Source organism: Ipomoea nil, unplaced genomic scaffold (genome assembly GCF_001879475.1).
Source record: "Ipomoea nil cultivar Tokyo-kokei standard unplaced genomic scaffold, Asagao_1.1 scaffold3256, whole genome shotgun sequence".
NCBI lineage: Eukaryota > Viridiplantae > Streptophyta > Magnoliopsida > Solanales > Convolvulaceae > Ipomoea > Ipomoea nil.
The window spans coordinates 542,501-565,346 of NW_017619684.1; the positions used below are offsets into that span (position 1 = coordinate 542,501).

At 35.2% G+C, this 22,846-nt stretch overlaps 2 long non-coding RNA genes across 3 annotated transcripts in view; one reads left to right on the forward strand and one right to left on the reverse strand.

Moving 5' to 3' along the window:
* The window catches only part of LOC109169207, a 73,389-nt gene extending 54,011 nt beyond the window's left edge, over positions 1-19,378 (forward strand). Inside the window, exon 3 of the long non-coding RNA XR_002052201.1 lies at positions 19,335-19,378. This is a non-coding gene — a long non-coding RNA (uncharacterized LOC109169207). The remainder of the gene's footprint in view (positions 1-19,334) is intronic.
* Positions 1-22,440, reverse strand: part of LOC109169205 — a 76,628-nt gene extending 54,188 nt beyond the window's left edge. The window contains exon 1 of one of the 2 annotated variants that reach the window (XR_002052199.1): positions 22,170-22,440. This is a non-coding gene — a long non-coding RNA (uncharacterized LOC109169205). The remainder of the gene's footprint in view (positions 1-22,169) is intronic. The other variant, XR_002052198.1, reaches the window with a different exon arrangement.
* Positions 22,441-22,846: the final 406 nt, after the last annotated feature.

Consider the following 22,846-nt stretch of genomic DNA (forward strand, 5'->3'; position numbering starts at 1 on the left):
AAGGACCCGGTGCAGATAACGGTTTTGTTTACTCACCCACAGTTCATACTCTTGCAGGTCTCTAAATCTGGTAGCCCTCCTTGGTTTTTTGCCCCAGTCTATGGAAGCCCAACGTACCAGCTTCGCAAACGCCTATGGCGTGACCTGAGGCAGTCTAATAGGGCTATTTCGGGGCCCTGGTTGGTGGCTGGGGACTTTAATTCTGTGGTTTACCGGGAGGACACTCTGAATTACACCTCCTTTTCCACACAACGGAGTGCTGACTTTGCAAGCTGGATACAGGAAGAGGGCCTAATTGACTTGGGTTTTACAGGCCCAAAGCTTACCTGGGTCAAAGACGGATCTAGTGATCGCATCAAAGGGGCAAGACTTGATCGAGCGTTGTGCAAAACCGTGTGGCGCACTAGTTTCCCCGAGGCCTGTGTTCAACACCTACCCCGGACGGCGTCGGACCATGCCCCGATCCTTATACGAGTTGAGACCCGTACACAACATCTTACGCCTTCTCGTTTCTTTTTTCAGGCAGCCTGGCTAACTCACCCAGATATTAGAGAAGTGGTGGACGGCTCGTGGGACAGAGAGCAAGGCGTTCCGCTAAATAACATGAACCTTGCGGGTACTTTGACCCAATGGAACAAGTCAGCGTTCGATAATATCTTCAGACGTAAAAGAACCCTCTTGGAAAGAATAGGGGGAATCCAGAGTCGGTTGATGGAACAGTATCACGGGGGCCTGGTAAAGCTGGAATGGAAACTTCGTAAAGAGCTTGAAGATACTCTGTACCAGGAGGAGCTTATGTACTTCCAGCGATCCCGGGAAGATTGGATCAACTCGGGAGATAGGAATACTGCCTACTACCACGCTGCCACGATAGTTCGCAAGTCTAGAAATGTCGTCGCTGGGCTGATGGATGATCACGGGGACTGGATCTCAGACACAGAGATGCTCAAATTACATGTTCAGAGCTACTATCGCCAACTCTTTACTGTTGACCTTAATGCAGGAGGGGGTGCGGTGTTGGAAGCTACGTTCCCTCAGCTTTCGATGATGGACTGGCGTTTGTTTAATCGGCCGGTCATGAAGGAGGAAGTTCACAAGGCTCTCACAGATATGAAACCTTATAAGGCACCAGAACCAAATGGTTTTCCCGCGGCCTTCTACCAGAATTTATGGGATGTAACGGGTGATAGTGTGTTCAACATGGTCGAAGAGGCGCTAAGGTCAGGCTGTCTCCTGGAGGGAGTTAATGATACTCTAATCGTGCTCATACCAAAAGTAAGAATCCCGGAGACCATCAAGTAGTTCAGACCTATTAGCCTTTGCAACGTGAGCTACAAGATTTTAACGAAGACTATTACAAATAGGCTGAAGAGCATCCTTCCTAAAATGGTAGGCCCGTTTCAGAGTTCCTTTGTTCCAGGAAGACAGATCTCGGATAATATCATTATTTACCAAGAGGTAATGCATACCATGCGTGAGAAGCGGGGAGCGGCTGGTTTAATGGCCATCAAACTCGACCTCGAGAAAGCCTATGACCGGTTGTCATGAGACTTTATTCAGGACACCCTGCGGGCAGGTTTTCAGGAAGATTGGACAAGGATTATTATGGCTTGCATCAGGTCCTCTAAGCTTTCCATTGCTTGGAATAAGGAACGACTTAGCCCGTTTAGCCTGAGCAGGGGCATTCGGCAGGGGGACGCCATGTCCCCGGCCATCTTTGTCCTATGCATGGAACGCCTCAGTCACTTAATTGTGTCAGAAGTCGGTAAGCGTAACTAGAAAGGCATTAAATTTGCAGCCGAAGGACCAACTCTGTCTCATCTTTGTTTGGTGCTGTTTTCGGAGGCATCACTTGATCAAGTGGAGATAATTCAGAATTGTTTGAACCGTTTCTGCACGGCATCTGGCCAGAGAATCAGCCTGGACAAATCACACATTCTTTTTTCACGCAACACTGAGCCGGCGCTTGCAAAGGACATTGTGACCAGGTTTGGAATAAGGGAAACCAGTGACCTTGGGCGATATTTAGGAGTACCCTCGCTTCACGGCCGTGTGACATGCAGTACTTTTAGTGGCCTCCTGGAGAGGGTCTTAGTAGGCTTGGAAGGGTGGAAGACAAAAACTCTTTCATTGGCAGGCAGAATTGTGCTGGCCAAGTCGGTTTTGAATGCAATTCCAGTTTATTAGATGCAAACAACCTATCTCCCTAAAAGTCTATGCCTGGAGCTGGAGAAACGCACCAGGAAATTCATTTGGGGCACGAGTAATGCTGGGGGAAACAAAATTAGCCTTGTCAACTGGCAAATGGTCACGTCAGCAAAGGATACATGTGGGCTTGGCATCCGCCGGCTTCATGAGTTAGATAGTGCTTATATAGTCAAACTAGGTTGGCGCCTCCGAAAGGAAGCAGGCAGCCTGTGGGCTCGTGCACTGGATGCTAAGTACAACTATAACAATTTTAGCTCTGGCCTGAACACGGGGAGGAAGAAAGTATCGAATACTTGGAAAGGGATAACGGCCGCTGGAGAGTTCTTGGAAAAGGGAACCACTCGTCTGGTTCGTAATGGAGAAACCACACGTTTCTGGATGGACCGCTGGTTGTTGCCGTTTCCTTTGTATGACCAGTTACTGAGACTGTTGAGCCTGCCGGATTTGTACGCTAATGTTGCGGACTATTTGGATCGACACAGAGGATGGAAATGGGAGAAGTTGGAACGAGTGCTCCCGAAGGAAACGGAGGAACGCCTTGCAAGCTTCATTCTGGCTGAAGGGAATGTAGAAGATGACATAGGCTGGGAACCTGACGAAAAAGGGCGTTTCTCGGTGAAGACTGCGTAAGAGATGATCGCGACTGATGTGCAGGCCCAAATCGATAACGACTGGAACCGCATTTGGTCGCTTCGCCTTCCTAGGAGAATTTGTTCTTTCATCTAGCTAGTGAAGCACGGGAGAATTCTCACTAATGCTGAGCGGGTACGTAGGAACCTATCAACTGACCCCATGTGTTTTTGTTGTGCAGGGCAGACAGAAGACCTGAATCACCTTTTCAGGTGGTGCAGAGGTGCGAGAGATATCTGGGAGGACGCTCTCCCAAGGAGAACAGGGACGGCTCTTAGCAGACTCCAGTGGAATGAATGGTTTTCTGCAAATCTCCGAGGTGACACGAAACAATATTATTCAACGCTGCATTTATGAGGCTCAGAGCATGGATGAGGTAATCTTCAAGCATGTATGGAGAGAGCAGAATAGAGTGGCAGACAAGCTTGCCTCTTTGTCGTTGTTGCACCAGATTGGCACTCGTCTTTTGCCATCACCTCCCTAGGAAGTGCTCGAAGCCATTCACCAAGATAGAACAGGAATGAAGCACTTTAGGAAAAATACTCTGGTTAACACCAGGGGAGGAGCTAGAGTTTAGTTTGTTCTGGGTACCACCCTCTTCTTGATCAAAAAATAAAAATTAAAAATTATTATTATTATTATTATTATTATTATTATTATTATTATTATTATTATTATTATTATTATTATTAAACTTGCCGTGATTAGAGTAAGTTTGTTATTCTATAATATAATGTACAGAAACTCTCATAAGGTACACTTTTTATTACATTTTGAAAATAATATATGGTTGATTTCACTTTGTAATCACGTATATTATTAATATACTTCTCTAATTGAGGATTCTAAATGAGGATATTTTTAGAGTCAGTAGCATTCAATTTAGAGTCAGTAGCATTCAATATAATAGAGTCAGTAGCATCAAAAAAAAAAAAATTCTTAATAGACCATATATTATTTTCAAATGAGGATATTTTTAGAGTTGTGAGATCATGATATGTTGTCAATGTTTAAAAAGTACCGCATTGCCTCTCTCGAAATTATCCCAATATTTTATCAGGTGGGATAATAAAAACAATATGTATAGACATTGTAAATAATAAAAATAAAATTATTATTTTCATAAAAAAATATTATTAACTACTTCCACAATACAAATTTATTATAAAATTCAAACCCTAGAACGAGGTAATAGTTTTTTGTGTTGCATTATTGCAGAGTACTTGTTAGCCGCCAGCTAGTCCTAAGAATCCTTTGTAAAGTTTCTCAAAAGAATTTTATGTTACAAGTTATAATAATTAAGGTAATTGGTGCTACACACTTCCATTTAGGCTTTTATTAATTATAAGATAATATTGGATTAAAGATAAGAAGTGTGAGTAGGAAAAGGATACAATTATCACATTGATGGCATATATTTATTATATTTATGTACCTAGAGTTAACAGTTTTTGTAAATTTTAACTATAATAAAGTTATATGGTTTGGGAAGTAATTAATGTTACAATTAATGCCACAACATCCTTTATTATAAATAAAAAAAAAAACACATTTGAAAAATAAAATAGCTATATATTATATAATCATATAAAAAATGTACTTTTGAAAACTAAAATAGCTATATATTATATAATCATATAAAAAATGGTACCGGGGTTGGACTTCCATTTGGAAGGTTGTGAGTTCGAGCCTGAATGGATGCGTTATTTGGTTCTTTGTGTTTCAGTTCGTTGAGAAAGTATATGAACAGATACTACAATGTAATAGAGCCAGTAACATTCAAAAATATATATATAATCATATAAAAAATGTGTTCAATTAGAGTTTAAATTTACTCATACAAAATTTGAAATATGCTTTCCAAATGTAATTATCTTAGTTATTATTCGTATTGTGAAAATTATAATATAGATGAAATACAATTAAGAATAAATCAATGTAATTATGTAAATTCTCTCTATAAGTTTATTTGAATATGCACATAATTAGAGATTATATTAACCATACAAAATTTTAATTTTAATTTTAATTTTGTATTCTATAAAAATAATAAATACTCGACCAAGGGAAGCTCAAAAATATTATTATATTAAACAATTTAAAATATTTTAGTTTTTCTATTTTTTATTTATATTTATAATAACATAATTTTTTCCTGTGCATCGCGCGGGTGAATTACTAGTATAAACAAATACAAATAACTTGATAATTGAAAACACATAATATAATGACTAAAGTTACAAAAACTACTAACTACAAGTACAAAATATGTATATAGAATTTGAAGGTTATTTTTAGACCAGGGTCTCCAATACAAGGTAGACCCTGATCCATGGTATATTTCCTAAGAATCCTTTTCCTTGGGAAGAAAGAATCCTTTTCCTAAACAAAAACAATCTCAGATCAGATATGCTTCAATAAATATTTATAATTCCTTTCAACCCAGTCTTCCTTTTCCATGTCATGACTACAATGTCGAAAGAAATGCAGCGGAGGGTATCCGATGCATCACCGTTGTTGCCGGAAGAGATGGTCGCCGAGATCCTGAGCTGGTTGCCGGTGGAATCATTACTGAGATTCAAGTGCATCTGCAAGAAGTGGGGCCAACTCATACAGCAAGATCACTTTGTCGAAAAGCATCTCCGCCGCGCCGCCATGAGTTGCTACTATCAAAAAGAATACATAAATCAGCTTTGTTCGGAATTCTCCTGTATTGATATACAGAAAGGGTTACTGTTAGAGCAGGAGCATCGTAAAGATCCCTCAGGAAGACTTTGCATAAGGAATCCGGCGACGATGCAAACGGTATACTTGCCAGATCTCGGGGTCGGCGATGAATCGCCGAGTTGGGTGCTGGCCAGAATGTTCTTCATCGCAAAAAGTATAAACGAATGCACGGTGATAAGTTTCTCGGAGGAGTTGGAAGGATCAGTTTTGTCGGGACGATTTAGAGCACTAACAGTGGGCGTTGATGCAGCATGGAGACCTCTCAAGAATTCCTCACCCAACTCCATACACCGCATTAGCAACTCGGGCCGGAAGCCGAAGGTTTTCCCTCTGAGTATTGAAAAGATTTTCCATGTCGTCACAATAGACGACCACGACAAGAACATTCTGTTGGTGGACGCAGTGGACGAGAGCATTAAAACTCTTAAAATCCCAGAAAATCTCATCCCAAATTGGAGTGATGTGATGCCCGGAGAATGGGATTCAAAGCTGTCTTTTTTCTGCCATGACGGAAATCAAATCAATATTTGGGTTCTCATGAATCGCAACACTAACGAGTGGACTAATTTTAAAACCCAGATGGCTGTTAACCGGAATTATCCAATTTCATACCTCACAAAGGAAGAGAAAACTTGGCTGGAGCAGTTGGGATTTAAATTTAAGCGCGATATAATACATGGTTTTATACATAAAAGCGTATTTGTTTCATGGTGTATGAAGGAGGAACTAAGCATTAAACCCTCAATTTTCCAGTTAAAAGGAATGCAATCACAGAAATTGATGAAACAATGGACAGGAAACTAAATGTATCTATCTTTTTTGGCGTACGTATAGTTTATTAATATTATTTAGTTATGTTGTTTTTTCCTTTTTATATAATGTTTATATATAACAAAGTTATAAGTTATATTATTGATACCTTTAAACAAAAAAAAAAAGGTATATTATTGATTAATAAATTTTCACGAAAGCTTACACGGTCAAGAAAGTGTTTTCTTTTATTATTATTATTAGGGAAAAAGGGTCAAATAGGCCCTTGAACTTTAGCTTAAAAGTCAATTAGGCCTCTAAACTTTTTAAAGGTGCAATTACACCCCTCAACAATTCATTTAAGTGCAATGAAGCCCAAAAACAAATTAATGACCTGCTATCACAGGTCATTAGGGTTCAGGCCACCTTCCGGCGAATTTTTCGACAATGTTAATTTAAGATTGTTCATCGAGCATGATTATTCTGTTATATTTGAAGCCTTGTATATCAAGCTTATGTGATGAGAATATGAGAGCATGAGAATATTTGTTATATGGTTTATTAGTATGATCCTACCTACAAGCATGAGTGGTTCGTTGAGTTAATTGAAGTGTTTATATGTTGAAGTATCTAAGTGTTCATTCTTATATATATGAGCATGCTAGTTGATATTATAGGTTGCAAACATCTAGAAAGTATGTGACAAATTTAAAGATGTTTTGAGATAAGTTTGTTGCTTATAAGAGAAATCAAATGTTTTCAAAGTATATTCTATAGTACTTTACAGGGTTGAGTGTGGTTATACTTAGCTTCGTGCTAACGGGTGTTTTCCTATCTGTCTATGTGTTGCTTGCAAAACCCCTTTCAGGTGGGCCCAGCAATGAGAAGAGATCGAGTTAGATTAGTCTCGCAGTTTGAAATGTCTAAACTCTAGTTCTATTGATGATCTTTGTTATGGATTTTAGACTTATTTTGATATTGTGGTTTTGAGGATGATGTAGACTATTGGGGTGACGTTTTTTCCCCTTTTGTTTTCAGTATTTATGATGGATGTTAGATATTTACTTTATTTCTAGTTCTACCACTTAGCCTGTGCAATCACCACGGAGTGGTGGTTGTGGCGGTGACACTCCCACTAGTTATCTTATTAGATTTTATTTTCCGCTGCTTAGTTTATGTTAATGAATGTTTAGAGTTGTGATTAAGAGATTAGAAAAGTGGGGTGTTAAACCGCAACCCCACCCCCCAAGTCGAAAAACCCATTCTTCAGCAAAGAAAAAAAAAAAAGAGACGGGAGTCAAAACCCTACGACGATACCCTCCCCCCGGTAACCAACACCCCCGCCACACTAAGCCCCAGTTCTCGCCGGCCAATGTCGACTCCACAGGCCCAAAAAAACCGCCGACCATACACACACTCACTGCCCGTCGGATAGCAACCCTCCCCGCCACACAAAACCCACCCACCACACCAACCTAACACCAATAACCACATAAATCTAAGTAGAAATAAGCAATGGAGTATAAATTACCTTGAGCTGTACCGGAAGAAGCACCCCTTCGACGCTTTGACTGACAGGTGGATGAGCCAACCATGGAGAATCAAGACCTACGGCGATCAACACGAAGGATTTCAGTTTGCTCGGTGATGTCTTCTCTTCTGCGATGTTTCCGAGGGAAATGGTGTAACTCCAAATAAATCAAACGCATAAGGAAAAAAAAAAAATAAGTCGAATCAATTTTAAATCGGAAACAAAATAAATGCAAATAGGAATTTACAGCCCTACCCCTAAGTATATTACACGACAGACATTTACAATAAAAACAGCCTATATATCACAACCTTTAAAATATAAAAATGAATGGACATGATTGAATCTCACAATCTCACCTAACTACTATGATCTCACAGGATCCAAAATCTATATATATATATATATATATATATATATATATATATATATATATATATATATATATATATATATATATATATATATATATATATATATATATATATATATATAGGGACGCACTCAGGTGCGAATAAGTGCCCAGGAAGGAAATGCGAACGAATCAGCGCGTGACACGTGTCCAGATCTAATAACTTAAAAAAAAATGCGGTGGCATTTTCGTAAATAATTGAACATCGAAGTGCAAGTAAAATTTCTTATAAGTGCACCTATTTTCACCTATAAGTGCATGTAATTTTGCCTTGTTAGAATTCACTTTCCGCAACCATTCATGCACCTGGGTGTGCTTATAACTATATATGCAACTATTTATAACTATAGGTGCAACTACTTATAACTATATGTGCACCTACTTTCACCTATAAGTGCATGTAATTTTGTCTTGTTAACATTCATTGATCTGAGTTCAGCGGGTAGTAATACTCCTGAAAACCACTCGCAAACATTCATACACCTAGATGCAACTACTTATACCTATGTGTGCAACTACTTAGAACTATAGGTGCAACTACTTAGAACTATAAGTGCAACTAAGTATTGATGCTCAATGTAAATTTTTACTTGCACCTATAGTACATTTTACATGCACTTGTAATACATTTTACTTGCACTTCGATGTTCAATTATTTACGAAAATGCCACCGCGTTTTTTAAAAAAATCAGTGTTTCTCATCCATTAGATCTGGACACGTGGACGAACACAATCCATTCCTATTTCGCGCCTGGGCGAGCCGTTCGCACCCGAGTGCAACTCTATATATATATATATACATACATATATATATATATATATATATATATATATATATATATATATATATATATATATATATATATATATATATATTGGTTCCTGTGAGGTCAGGTCTTCCCGTGCGGTCAGTGCGGCATACACCATTAAGTATGCATAAATGCACCATACAGTGTTAGAAAATACACCAGAATGAAATGCCAAAAAATACACCACACAAAAAAAATACACCACATAATGGTATATTTACGAACACTGTGTGGTGCATTTTTGCATACCTAATGGTGTATGCCGCACTGACCGCACGGGAAGACCTGACCTCACAGGAACCAAAATATATATGTATTTGAAAAGCAAAATGAAAATTTTGGTATTGGAAGTAGGAACAATGACCCATTTTTAGCATTCTGGTTTATCACAGAAGCCAAATATTAAGAAGTAAAAAGAAATGAATGATAACATTTTAACTACAATTACCACTCTTTAATGGCAGATGCTTCAAAATTCTTTGGGCTTCAGACTATAACTACCCTAGGCAACTTCTGGTTTTTCTCAAAACAATCTTCTAATCATTGTGGCCCCACTACATGCAGTTTGTTACTGCAAATAACACCCCCCTCTGTGTCTCTGAATGGGGTTAATAAATGAATCAACACGAACCAACCTAAATGTATAAAACAAAAAAAAAAAAAAAAACAAAAAACTAGTGCCAATTATCAACTAAATTTCGCCCTAACTTGCACAAGGTAACATACTACTACGCACAAACCACCACACCTAACTACGCAATCCCAAAAAATTCTAAAAAAACAATAGACACACACCGACCAAATACCAGTGGCGCATCAACATAAATGCAAAATCGATAACAAAACCAGCAGTAGCAAACACCAACAACACTTTACCCTAACTTGCACCAAGTAACAAACTAGAACGTAACAACCACCACACCCACCCACATACTAAAACAATAACGAACATGGCATGAAATTAAAATAAATAAATAAAAACCCAAGAAACTACAAACAAAAATAAATTATAATAAACACGCCCTAAGAATTCAAATACACACAAAATAACACTTTTGAAAATAAACAACACATCAACAATTAATAAGTTCCAAAAAAATAAAATAAACAATGAACTCCATGAAAAAAAAAAAAAAAAACATAATAATGAAAAAACGAAACCCACTCTGTGTGAAGGACCTCTAACCCACCTACCAAACCACCAATCCCCTCCAAGCTCGGCGCAAACCAAACCCCAAAATCACAACCCACATAACCCCCATGCCTAAATGCACACAAGAAATCCACCTCCGCCAACCCAATTCCCTCAACAACACAAACAACCACACATTTTTTAGAAAAAGAAATAAAAATCTTAAAGGAAGAAAAAGAAAGAAAAATAGTTACTAAAAGTACAGCTCTTGGCCAAACATAAAGGGTAATCAACTCTTAACTAATTACTCTCAGCTCGTAATACTAATCTACGTCAGTGTAATAGCCAAGTGAACAAGATTCTTCAAGTCCAACTATGGACTCAAAAATATATAGCAACAAAGGCTGCTGTGCTAAGTCATCCCACTTAAATTTTAGATGCCATTGCTTTCTGTGGATGGATTTTTCTTTGTTTTACTATTTGAAACAGAAACTGCGTTGATACCAACAACAGCATCTGGTTGACCAACAAGAATATTCTTCTCATCTTCAGTTCCAGGTTCAAATATTACCTGTTCTTCAAGGTTCTGTAGCCCATCAAAAGTATATTGTGCACAAACAGCCTACAATAGCAAAAAAAAAAAAAAAAAAAAAAAAAAAAAAAAAAAAAAAAAACATATAACTTATGTTCCCGCACAAAGTAAAAATCTCACACGCACAAACCTCAAGCCAACGTAACAAAAGTTACACCCAGCTCAAAGCTACACACCACATTAGACAACAACCCACACCGGAACTACTCCCACCACCAACGAACATGAGTATACTGCACACAAAAAAAAAAAAAAAAAAAAAAAAAAAAAAACCCCAAAAAAAACCCAAGACAAAAAAAAAAAAAAAAAAAAACAAAAAAACAAAAAAAACAAAAAAACAAAAAACAAAAACAAAACAATACTGATTATGCCCCAAAAAATTAAAAAAAAAAAATTAAAAATTAAAAAGGGAACCCACCAGAAACCCATCCATGATCTCATCACCTTCTACATACAATTTCACCCACGCCATTGAACATCTGTCGTAATACACCTTAATTGGCTATTGTTGCTTCAGATTTTTAGCCAAGTTCAAGAAATTTGAAACTTGAGTCAATTCCCACCACCAACGAACATGAGTACACTGCACACAAAAAAAAAAACCCCACAAAAACCCAAGACCAAAAAACCAAAAAAAAAAAAAAAAATTAAAAAATTAAAAAAGGGAACCCACCAGAAACCCACCCATGATCTCATCACCTTCTACATACAATTTCACCCACGCCATTGAACACCTGTCGTCATACACCTTAATTGCATACTGTTGCTTCAGATTTTTAGCCAAGTTCAAGAAATTTGAAACTTGAGTCAACACACGAACCAAACATAATCGAATAAAAAAAACATAAACAATGAAATCGGAATACCTTAACGACCACCGGAAATATTCCTCATTTAACCCTTTGATCGACGGGTGGAAGAGCCAGCCATTGAATAAAAAAAAAAAAACCGAAACCCTAACCCAGAAATCGTACACCACCACGCCCCGCCGCACCCCACCCCAAACCCCTACCGACCCGACGAATGCAACGACAAACACCCCGGTGTACCGGAGGGAAGAGTCGAACGGAAGGAGAGCAAACGGCAGAAACGAGAGGTCTGTGAGAATGGATTAGGAAGGGGAGAGAAACAAAAAGAAAATCCTATTAGAGCATCCACACTAGTGGATAATATGGGGATAATGTAAGAAGAAATAACTTGAGTGGGGTTATTTATAGATGTGGAGTTGAGTTAATACATGAATTATTTCTCCTGCAAATGCTAAAATATTTCTCTTCCCAAGGGAAGAGAAATATCAGGAAACATTAACAGCCACACGGGCGCGTCAGGCGCGCCAACAGGCATGCCTGACAATGTTTTTTTTTTTTTTTTTTTTTTTTTAAAAAAAATCAGTTTTATTTTGTTTTGATTTTTTTTTTCTTCCTTTTCCACCTTCTCTTTCCTAATCACTCTTACATTATCCCCCAATTCTCCCCAACCATTGTGGATGCTCTTATAACTCTAGACACACGCAAATCAACCGGCGAAGAATAGGGGTTGTAATATTAAAGACAAAGAGAAAGTACAAAACTACCCATGCCTATCTACACACCCAGCGCGCACGTGGGTCTAATTACAACACCATCTGAACCGTAAAAAAATACAAAATCAATGATCAGGGAGTGTGCTCACGGGCTCGGCTGACTAGGGGGTGTGCACCGGATTCAATATATATATATATATATATATATATATATATATATATATATATATATATATATATATATATATATATATAAAAGTAAAATCCTCCTAGCAAGTTCCCCCCCCCCAAAACTTAGGCGCATTTCTGTAATATAATAATAATAATAATAATAATAATAATAATAATAATAATAATAATGTTATTACTTTAAATAAATAAATTATTATACTTTCCTTTTGAATTAGTATTTTCTACCTATAAATACAAATTTATAATTCTTTTAATGCCTAGCCTCACCCATCATTTCCTTCTCCATATTGGTAAGGCTTCTCCACCCTGTACTTTTATGTTTCAGTTGCATTTTCTTGGGACAGAACTAAATTAATCGGGATGTTTCCAGTTTGTTGGTTTGATGTAGCTGTAGTCTGATATACCTTTCCTTTCCTCTGGTGTTGTTTTAGTTTTTTTTTTTTTCCATGAGTTTAAAACATTGTATGCTTAGATTTGTGCATCCTTGTCATTATACTACAACTTGGGAGCAGGCCCGAATTTTGGGCTGTGCAAGTTGGGCTACCGCACAGGGCCCCAAATTTTAGAGGGGCCCCAAATTTTAGAAGCTCAATATTTTATTTTTACCTAGTTAGTTTAGAAGTAAAAATTAAAAGTTTTTAATTAAATTTAAAAGGCTTTATAAAGAAATGGTAGGAACATGTATTTATTGTATTTTAACTTTGAGGTCTAAGGTTCAAAACTTGTGCACACTATTATTATTATTCCATAATATGTCTATTTTTACCTAATTTGTTATAATCTTAAAATTATAACAACGAATATTATATAGTGCAACAACGAATATTATATAGTGCAATTTATGAAATGAGTTGTATCGATTATGTTATCCTTGCTTGAATTCGAGCAAATAATTACCCAATTATCCGTGCAGTGTGCGTGCGATGTGTGTGCAGTGTGCGTGCGATGCACGAATGATTTTTTTTTTGTTATATATTTAGATAATAAAATTACGGTATTAATTTTATAGATTTTAATTTTGGTAGGGTCTTATTTATTTATCCGAACAGGACCACAAAAATCTAAAAACAGGTAGCCACTATATATCCTCCTTTCTAATCTGTCTAGAGAACCCAATGAATTGAATATTTCATAGACCTTTGGCTTCAGTAGGTCAACATCCACCTAAACTCTTGCAAAGCTTGGTTTAGTAAAGTTAATGGTTGCTAAAAACTTCCCGATAGGTTTACATATCTGCCTAAAGGTTGTTTCAGAAAACATATTTGCACTCAGTCTTGGCAGTTTAAGAACTATTATATTAATTGCCATATTTTGGTTTTAGGAGGAGGTTGGGGAGCACATTGATGAGCTAGCATCATCAGTAGAGGCGGTAAGTATTATTTTACTTATCTTATTTACTATTAAATAGTCAAACAATTTCCTTTTTCTTCTTATTTTCTATGGAGTATAATTTTTTAAATTAATTTTTGACTGCCATTGATTCAGAGCTAGCACCAGTAGAGGCAGTATTATACACTATTTATTTTATTTTACTTATGTTATTTACTATTAAATAGTTAAATAATCTATTTTTTCTATAATTTTTTTTAATAATTTTTGGTTTTAGGAGGCATCACTTCCCGCCAACGACGAGATAGAAATGGTTTCTGGTACTTTAACTTCCATTGTAAGTTTTAGTTTTTTTATTTTTTAAAATTTTTAAAATAAATTATTACTTAAGCATTAATTATTATATTTTGATTTCAGGAGGTTGGAGAGCAATCCAATGTCGCTGCTTCTGAGCCACCATTGGTAGAGTCTGTAAGTATTATCCTCTTTTATTTTATTTTATTTATGTAATTTATTATAAAATAATCAAACAAACTTTTAAAAAAATATTACTTGTTTTCTTTAATATTTTTCATAACTGTACTTTTAAAACTTGATTTCTATATTTGATATTATTTTCAATATAATTTCTAGATACATGTTTTCAGGCCCGGATTTTGGGTTGTGCAAGCTGAGCTACCCCACAGGGCCCCAAATTTTAGAAGCTTAATATTTTATTTTTACTTAGTTAGTTTAGAAATAAAAATAAAAAGTTTTTAATTAAACTTAAAAGGTTTTATAAAGAAAATGGTAGGAATATGTATTTATTGTATTTTAACTTTGAGGTCTAAGGTTCAAAACTTGTGCACACTATTATTATTATTATTCCATAATATGTCTATTTTTACATGTGCGTTGCACAGAAAAGATTTGTTATAAACTTTAAATTATAACAATGAATATTATATAGTGCAATTGATGAAATGGGTTGAATTGATTATGTTTTTTTATGCCATCCTTGCTTGAATTCGAGCAAATAATTGCCCAATTATCCGTGCAGTGTGCGTGGATGTACGGATAATTTTTTTTGTTATATATTTAGATAATAAAATTACGTACGATATTAGTTTTAAAGATTTTAATTTTGGTAGGGTCTTATTTATTTACCAAATAGGGCCACAAAAATCTAAAAACCGACCCTGCTTGGGAGCCTTTTTTTTTTTTTTGGATAATTTGTGCTTTTTACCCAAAGGTTTTGAGCAACAGGACTGAACACATAAACTTGTTCTCTATACATAGTTTCCATGCATTGAATGAATGAATGAATGGAATATGGCTCCCTTTTTTTTGGATATGATCATATGAATGCCAATGTTATTACTTTATTTGTATTTTTTTTTATATATATAGCATCATCAGGTTGAATGTATTGAGTAACTATGAGTAACTAGAGCCGCCTTGCCGTTCCGTTGTCTCATCAATCAAAGAATCTCAGACTTATCTCTCTACTTTCTTTTCGTATGAATTTTCTACCTTTTTTCTAACTATATTTCCTCGCACTTCAATATGTTTTGCAGTTTATATCATCTGGTATGAGCTTGAAGATACTTAAGGAGGCTCTGATTCAACAAAAGGAAATTGAGGAAGAACCTTAGTAATAGAACCCTAATGGTTTAGTTTTTATGGAAGATTGTAGAGATGCGATCGAGAATGATAACGATGCTAATTTTGATAATTTTGTAAGATTTTCTGAAATTTAGAGTTAGTATGTTGACTTCGAGATTTGTATATGACATTCAAGTTTCTATGTTTTTTTAACAAGCAGCTAGCGTTAAGGGTTTACGTGGTTCGTTGGGGGAAAAAAGCAATCAAACAAAAGCTAAATCGAATTGAGGGGTGAGGACGTTGTAGATGAATGCCTTTTCTCATCATACTTTGCATTTTTCTAGAGAGAGTGAGAATGCGATGCTGAGGAAAGAGAAAAAGGAAATCGATAAATTTGTTTTTTTTTTTTAACCAGAAGTTTCTATGTTTTTCTTTGTAATTGTATATTTATATTAATAAATAATAAGAGGAAATTTCAATTTTGGTCCTACGACTATAGAGGTGTTAATTTCAGTCCCTGACTTTTAAAAGTGTCAATTTAGTACCTTAACTATGTAATTTTTGTCAATTTTGGTCACTCAGGTCAAATTGCCAGTCAAATTTCACCGAAAACTTTTAATTGGTCAAATAATGAGGATATTTTAGTCATTTTACTCCTCATTTTTTCATCTCCAATCCCATTCAAGCTTCTCTCCAAGAGCAGATACCAATCCAACGCTTGAACTATCCCCATTACCACAACATATACTGTTCTTGAACAGAATAGAGAGTAGTGACAAATTTTTGCGACTAAAAAAAAAAAGCAAGAAAAGTTTGCATTTACATAGACCAATCCAATGATCATTATTATATTACTGTGAAATGAAGCAAAATAGTGAACTGGGTTGGATCCGACGTGTGTAATTACACCGGCATGTTCTGTTGGTGGGCGCCAGACGAGCCGTCGGAGGCCACGGTTGCCGGGATTGATATCAACCACGCCGATGTCGTCGGAACTCCCCCGCATGAGTTGGGGCTTCTCTACGACATTTCCCTATTCCACAACAACTCCAACAGGTTCTACGGTACCCTTCCCTAGAGTTTCTTGAATCTAAAACTCCTGTTCGAGATTATATTAACCATACAAAATTAAATTTATATGAATGTTTTCTATAAATTTATGTAAATATGTACATGATTAGAGATTATATTAACCATACAAAATTAAATTTTAATTTTTTATGTTATGAAAATAGATACTTGACCAAATATATAAAAGTCCAACTATATTATTATATTGTACATTTTAACATCTTTTTATTTTTTATATTTTAATTTTAAATTCATAATAACAAAAAAAAAAAGCCGTGCAACTCACGGATAAAACAATATATTTTAAAAAATACAATTTGATAAATATCATAAATTAATTAGTACAATATCTTTTATGTTTATAACAATTAAAGAAAAATAAATAAATAATTCAAATATGTGAACCAATGATTTCAAAATGAAATTAATATACTGTTACAAATAAATATAGCATGATTAAATTTACTTTAATTAGATTTAATTCCCTTAATGATATGATTTTTCTTTATCAGTTTGTTATTAGAGACTAAGGGTGTGACACCCCGGAAATTCATTCCCTAAAACCCGAATTAATTCCTTGTGGCTTTACAATTCTTATCTTAATTTCCCTTTGAAATTAGTTGAAGGGCCTAGTTGACCAAATCCCTTACTCTTTTAATTTGGTCAATGAGTTGTACCTTGTGCTTTAGCCCTTGTACCCTAGACTTTGTCTTTCTCCTAACTAGTTTTGGGAGGAAGGGGCCCTTTTGGTCATTTCATACAATGCTAGCATTAAAACCCTACCCTAACCAAGGAATCCAAATCATTTTTCAGGATTCCCATTCTCTCTACACCTCTTTCTTGCTCCCTACTCCTCCTTCTCTCTAGGAAATCCTAGGGTTCATCTTCATAAGTTCTTCAAGAAATCCCAAGCCAAGATTCCAAATCTCCAACACTAAGGGGTAGCAATGGTAATGAAATTAATAAAGCTTAATCGGTAACAAAATTTTATATGAAAATTAACTAATATGTAATGAATTTTTATCACAAATTAAAGTTAATATGTACTTAAAAATGGAAAATGGTTATCAAATTCAGAGAATAATTAAACCATTATAATTGTGAGAATAACGGAAAGAAATTCTGCGTATTCTGCGTAATAAATGAGAAAATTTATTTGAAATTCTATGTAATTTTGTAAGGAAATAATAATTTATTAATTATTATTTACACCACTCTATATCTATACTATTAATAAAAATAAAATCTTCAATTAAAATGTCTTTCACCCTTCTGATACGAGATTGCCCTTCAAGTTCTACAGAAAACAATTCACGTTGATGCTCGCATATGTCATGACTATCAATAAAAGTCAGGGTCAAACACTAACTCATGTTGAGTTATTACTGAAAACACCAGTCTTTAATCACGGTTAATTGTATGTGACTGTTTCCGAGTCACCCATCTTGATGGTCTGATAGTTTTAACTCTAAATGAGAATGGATAAAATTTCGTTACTACTACCAATGTCGTCTACAAAGAGATTCACCAGTTTTTAATCGCGGTTAATTGTATGTGACTGTTTCCCTTAGTCACCCATCCTGATGGTCTGATAGTTTTAACTCTAGATGAGGATGGATAAAATTTCGTTACTACTACCAATGTCGTCTACAAAGAGATTTTCAATAATGTATAATTCAAGCCATTGATATTATTATTATTATTATTTTATATATATATATATATATATATATATATATATATATATATATATATATATATATATATATATATATATAAAGATGACAAAATTGCTATATATCTACATAGAAAATATATCTTCTGTATAAATAATTTCTATAACTGAGTTGCTAGACAACGAGCCAATTAGCCCAATTAATACAAATTCTAAAATCTCTAAAGTTGCAACACCGAATGCGTATATCTACACGTTAGCTATTAATTGGACAATTATGTACTCGAATTCAATCATTGATAACATCAGAAAACATAATCGGTGCAACTCAATTCTTCAATTATATTATATAATATTCAATGTTATAATTTATACAATTGTATATCGATCTAAATATTTTTAAAATATTATAACAAATTAATTTCGTGCGTTGCACGGACGCAAATACTAGTTATATTTGAAACATTATAGTTAATGCATCATTTTATACTAGTAAACAAATCTATTTTTGCAATATATGCTTTCATGGTTAAAAAATCTATCTATTATTTACTTTAAGTTAAGAAACTTGACGTGACTCAACATATATCCCAATTCAAGATGTTCTAAATGCATTAGGGTCCATGAGCTCACCTACAGATCATTTCATAACAAACCATTCTTCTTCCATTTTCATTCCTTCAATAGATCATTTCATAGTAAAACATTTCTTCCATTTGCATACATTTCTTAGTTTCTCCCCTTTTGATCTTGTCTATCTTAATTTCATGTTCTTTATGCTTTATGAAGCTCAAACTTTAAAAGTTTGAAAATCTTAAGCATACCACTCTATTGAATAGAGAAGAAATAAAGACAACACTTTTGCCTATTAAAACCCGAATTCATAATGGCAATATATGTCAAGTACGCATTTACATCACAGGCTTAAGTACGAGCAATATCAAAGAAAATAATTTGCGCGGTGGTCATCAACATTTTTTTCCTTCCAAAAAAGTGTTGATCGCTGCAGCTTCAAGCTTCCCTTGTGAATTCCTTTCAGGTTCATAATTGTGCATTTAATCTAAGCGGGTAACAAAGCTTGAGATACAAGAATTGGTAATGGAAAAAGGAAATGCCAAAACATTATTAGCATTACAACTAATAAATCAAAAGAAAAAAGATATACTTTAGATAAAAATAGAGATAAGTTATTCCATTCCCAACCTATCCCGTGAACCAAACATGTTGTAATAGATATTTTACATATATGCAAATATGCAATGCGCAGAGGGTTAACCAACATTAAAATAATCTACATTCTTGGAATGCTAAAATGGCTGTACTAGAATGTTAACTCCTAGAACAAGTGACCGCAAACTTGTTTAGGGTAGGGGTGTAAATGAGCCGAGCAGCTCGCGAGCGGCTCGGTCAAAGCTCGGCTCGAGCTCGGTCAAAATCGAGCCCGAGCCGAGCTCGAGCTGCTCATTTAGTAATCGAGCTCGAGCCGAGCCTAGATATTCTAGGCTCGTGGCTCGTCGAGCCGCTCGCGAGCCATATAATATATAATATATATAATACATAATATAATATAATAATAATATATAAAAATAACAATTAAAAATTAAAATTTTAAACTTAAAATCCCTAAAAGATTTCTATTATTTATGCATGGATAAAATAAAGTAGTTTGAATTTTAAATCAAAAGTATTAAATAGGTCAAATTCAATGTCAAAATCGAGCTCGAACTCGAGCTCAAGATCGAACTCAAACAATCGAGCTGCTCGAGCTCGCCCGAAAATTACCGAGCTCGAGCTCGAGCTCGAACTCGAGCCGAGCCTTCATTAACGAACTCGAGCTTGAGCCTACCTAGGCTCGAACTCGGCTCGGCTCGTTTACACCCCTAGTTTAGGGGAGAGCTTAATGCTCATAGCAATCAATATACAAAGCTTGTTAATATCTTCCAGTTTCTTTGAAATAACAATGACATTGGTCATAGGTAGAACCTAGAATTGTTTAAACATGCTAACATGTGGTCAAAGTATCAGGTCTGGTACAGTCACTGGACTATACAAAACATCATAATGAAATCATGAAATTCAAATAAGTGAAAGAACAAACCTGTCACACAAGAGTTGACTCAGCTGCTGGGTGCAGAAAGGAACAAGTTCTTGATCACAATCCACAACATGATCATAGACTGAATTCATACAATAAAGCCCCAAGTTCCACACTATCTCTTCCTCTCTGCCAACAAGGAAAATATTACCCCCATTGACTCCAAAAGTTTATTTTGCACCTAAACAACCAAAAAATCAATTCAAAATCAGTATCCACCACCTCCCACCCCCACCCCCCCCCCTGCTCCCCCCCCCCCAAAAAAAAAAAACAAATCTCAATCGAGGAAGAAATTCACATGAAAAATAATTAAATAAATAAAATAAGGAAAATGCATATGAATTAGTTGTAAATTTTTTACAATGGTGAATGGTTCAAACAGAGAATGCAAACTCCAGGCATGATGTTGAGCTGCTTGAGAGTGCGAAAGTAATGAAGAAAAAGAAGTAACATGATATGCCTGAAGAGCATTTAACAACTAAAATAAAGGAACTTTTAGAGGGTGGTAAGCATTTCATTGTCCTGGATGATGTGTGGACCAGAAGACTAGAAATATTTGAAAATTGCTTTTCTCAAAAGCATGAGAGGGAGTAGAATCTCTTAATAACTAGGCATGAGAATGTAGCTATATATGTAAAATTCCGCTTGTAAGCCGCACTCTTTAAATTTTTAAAGAAATGATGAAAGTTGGGAGCTACTAGAAGAAGGTTGTTCTCAAGGGAAGTTGTCCTCTTGAACTAAAAGAGGCCATAAACATATAGCTATAAAATGCAATGGACTACCACTTACAATGGCAGTTGTTGCTAGTGTATTGGACTAAGACACCAACAATGGCTACTTCTACAAGTGGCAGTCCACCGCATTTTACAGCAATGCATTCCCCGCCCTTTTCAAGCTCAATAAAACAACTTTCTTTGATAAAACCTTTCCTCTTCAGTAACTCCCAACTTTCCTTATTTCTTAAAAATTTTGAAGGGTGCAATCCACGAGAAGTATCTGCATAAAGCTGAATGCCCATCCTAAGTTGTGAAGAGAACTCTATTGCTTCCCATTTGTTGGAGAAAACAAATTTCAAGTAATTATTGTCTTAATTGGAACCCATCATCCACAACAACAAAATACTTCCAACCTTTGAAGCCTCCTTTATTAGCTATTTGTGCTATTCAAACACATCATGATATTCTTTGTTCTTCTTGGTAATGTTACTCTCAAGATGTTGATTAATATTTGCCCATGAAGCGCACATCCAAAGGTGAGTTCACAACCATCCTTTATAGTTTTTGCCCCTCTATCAAACCCCATCACATCATCTTCTTCCAAAACACAAAAGGAGCCCTGTTAACAAATTCAAGACAATTAAGGCACAATTTCTTTAAGATGTTACCGTTAACCACACAATAAAAATCAAAATGAAGTTAATAATAGGAAGATTCACTAGAAAAGTCCCTTTGAACTTTATGTAATGATTATAAGCTACTTTTAACACTTATCTTATGTTTTTTCAACTTTTTTTAGCAAGATTAATATGCTATGCTTTTATGTCACTCTGTTAATTATAATTTTTTTTCAAAATCCATACTTGAATTATATCTAGCACACTATAAACAAAAATGCTAAAAGGGTAATATGATAGGACTAAAGATCACAACAGGATATCATGATAGTATATGTAAAAGCCTCATCTAACGAAGCTAGAGAAAAATGAGTAATTGGAAATAAATTATTTGAATAAATAAAGTAAAATAGTAAATCACCAAAATTTCACACTCATTATTAGTGAACTAACAACCAGTTTTGAAACTAATAATCTAATTAAAATTCTATTTGAGCTTTTCAATTCAAAGTTTAAATTCCAGATTTATATAAAGATCGATAATTGAGCCACTGAGGTAGTTAGAATCTTGTGATACCTTTCTTTGGAGGGATTTAGGGTTAAGTCCGATTGCCCTAACGCTAGCACTGTGCTCACTTCTAAGTTCTAACCTTGTGCACCTTTCCAGATCGGCCTAGATCTCCTTCGAAGCATCGGCCTTTGACTAATAAGCAACTTCGCGGCGAAGAAAATGAAAATATTGAAGAATAAAAACTGTAAATTTTGAGAATTGAAACTTGAGACTTGAGAGGCTGCAGCCTGCGAGAGATCGTTTGAGTGAGAGAGAGATGAGAGATTTGTGTTGACTGCGGAGTTCGGATTCGGACCCTAAAAAGGCTCAAACCGCCCCGAACGTGTTTTTTATTTTTATTTTAAATACAATACTAATGTTTCACGCGTGGAGAGAAAAGTTGTTTTCAAAAAAAAAAAAAATTAGAAATATTAAAATTTTTAGTCAAGTAAACCCACAGTTTTGCAGCTAAAAGAAATGCAATTAGACAAGGTTGAATAAGCAATTATTTCTGTAATTTTGCTGAAGACCACCGTGCAAATTATTTCTGTAATTTTGCTCATATTTCAGTTCGTGAGGTAAATTTCTACTTAAGACTAACTCTGTAAAGAAATCAGGATAAGTAGATACATATTTTTTTCTTAGTTATTTACAATTTTGATTTACATATGTGACAAGGAAATTTGATTTACATAATTTACTTC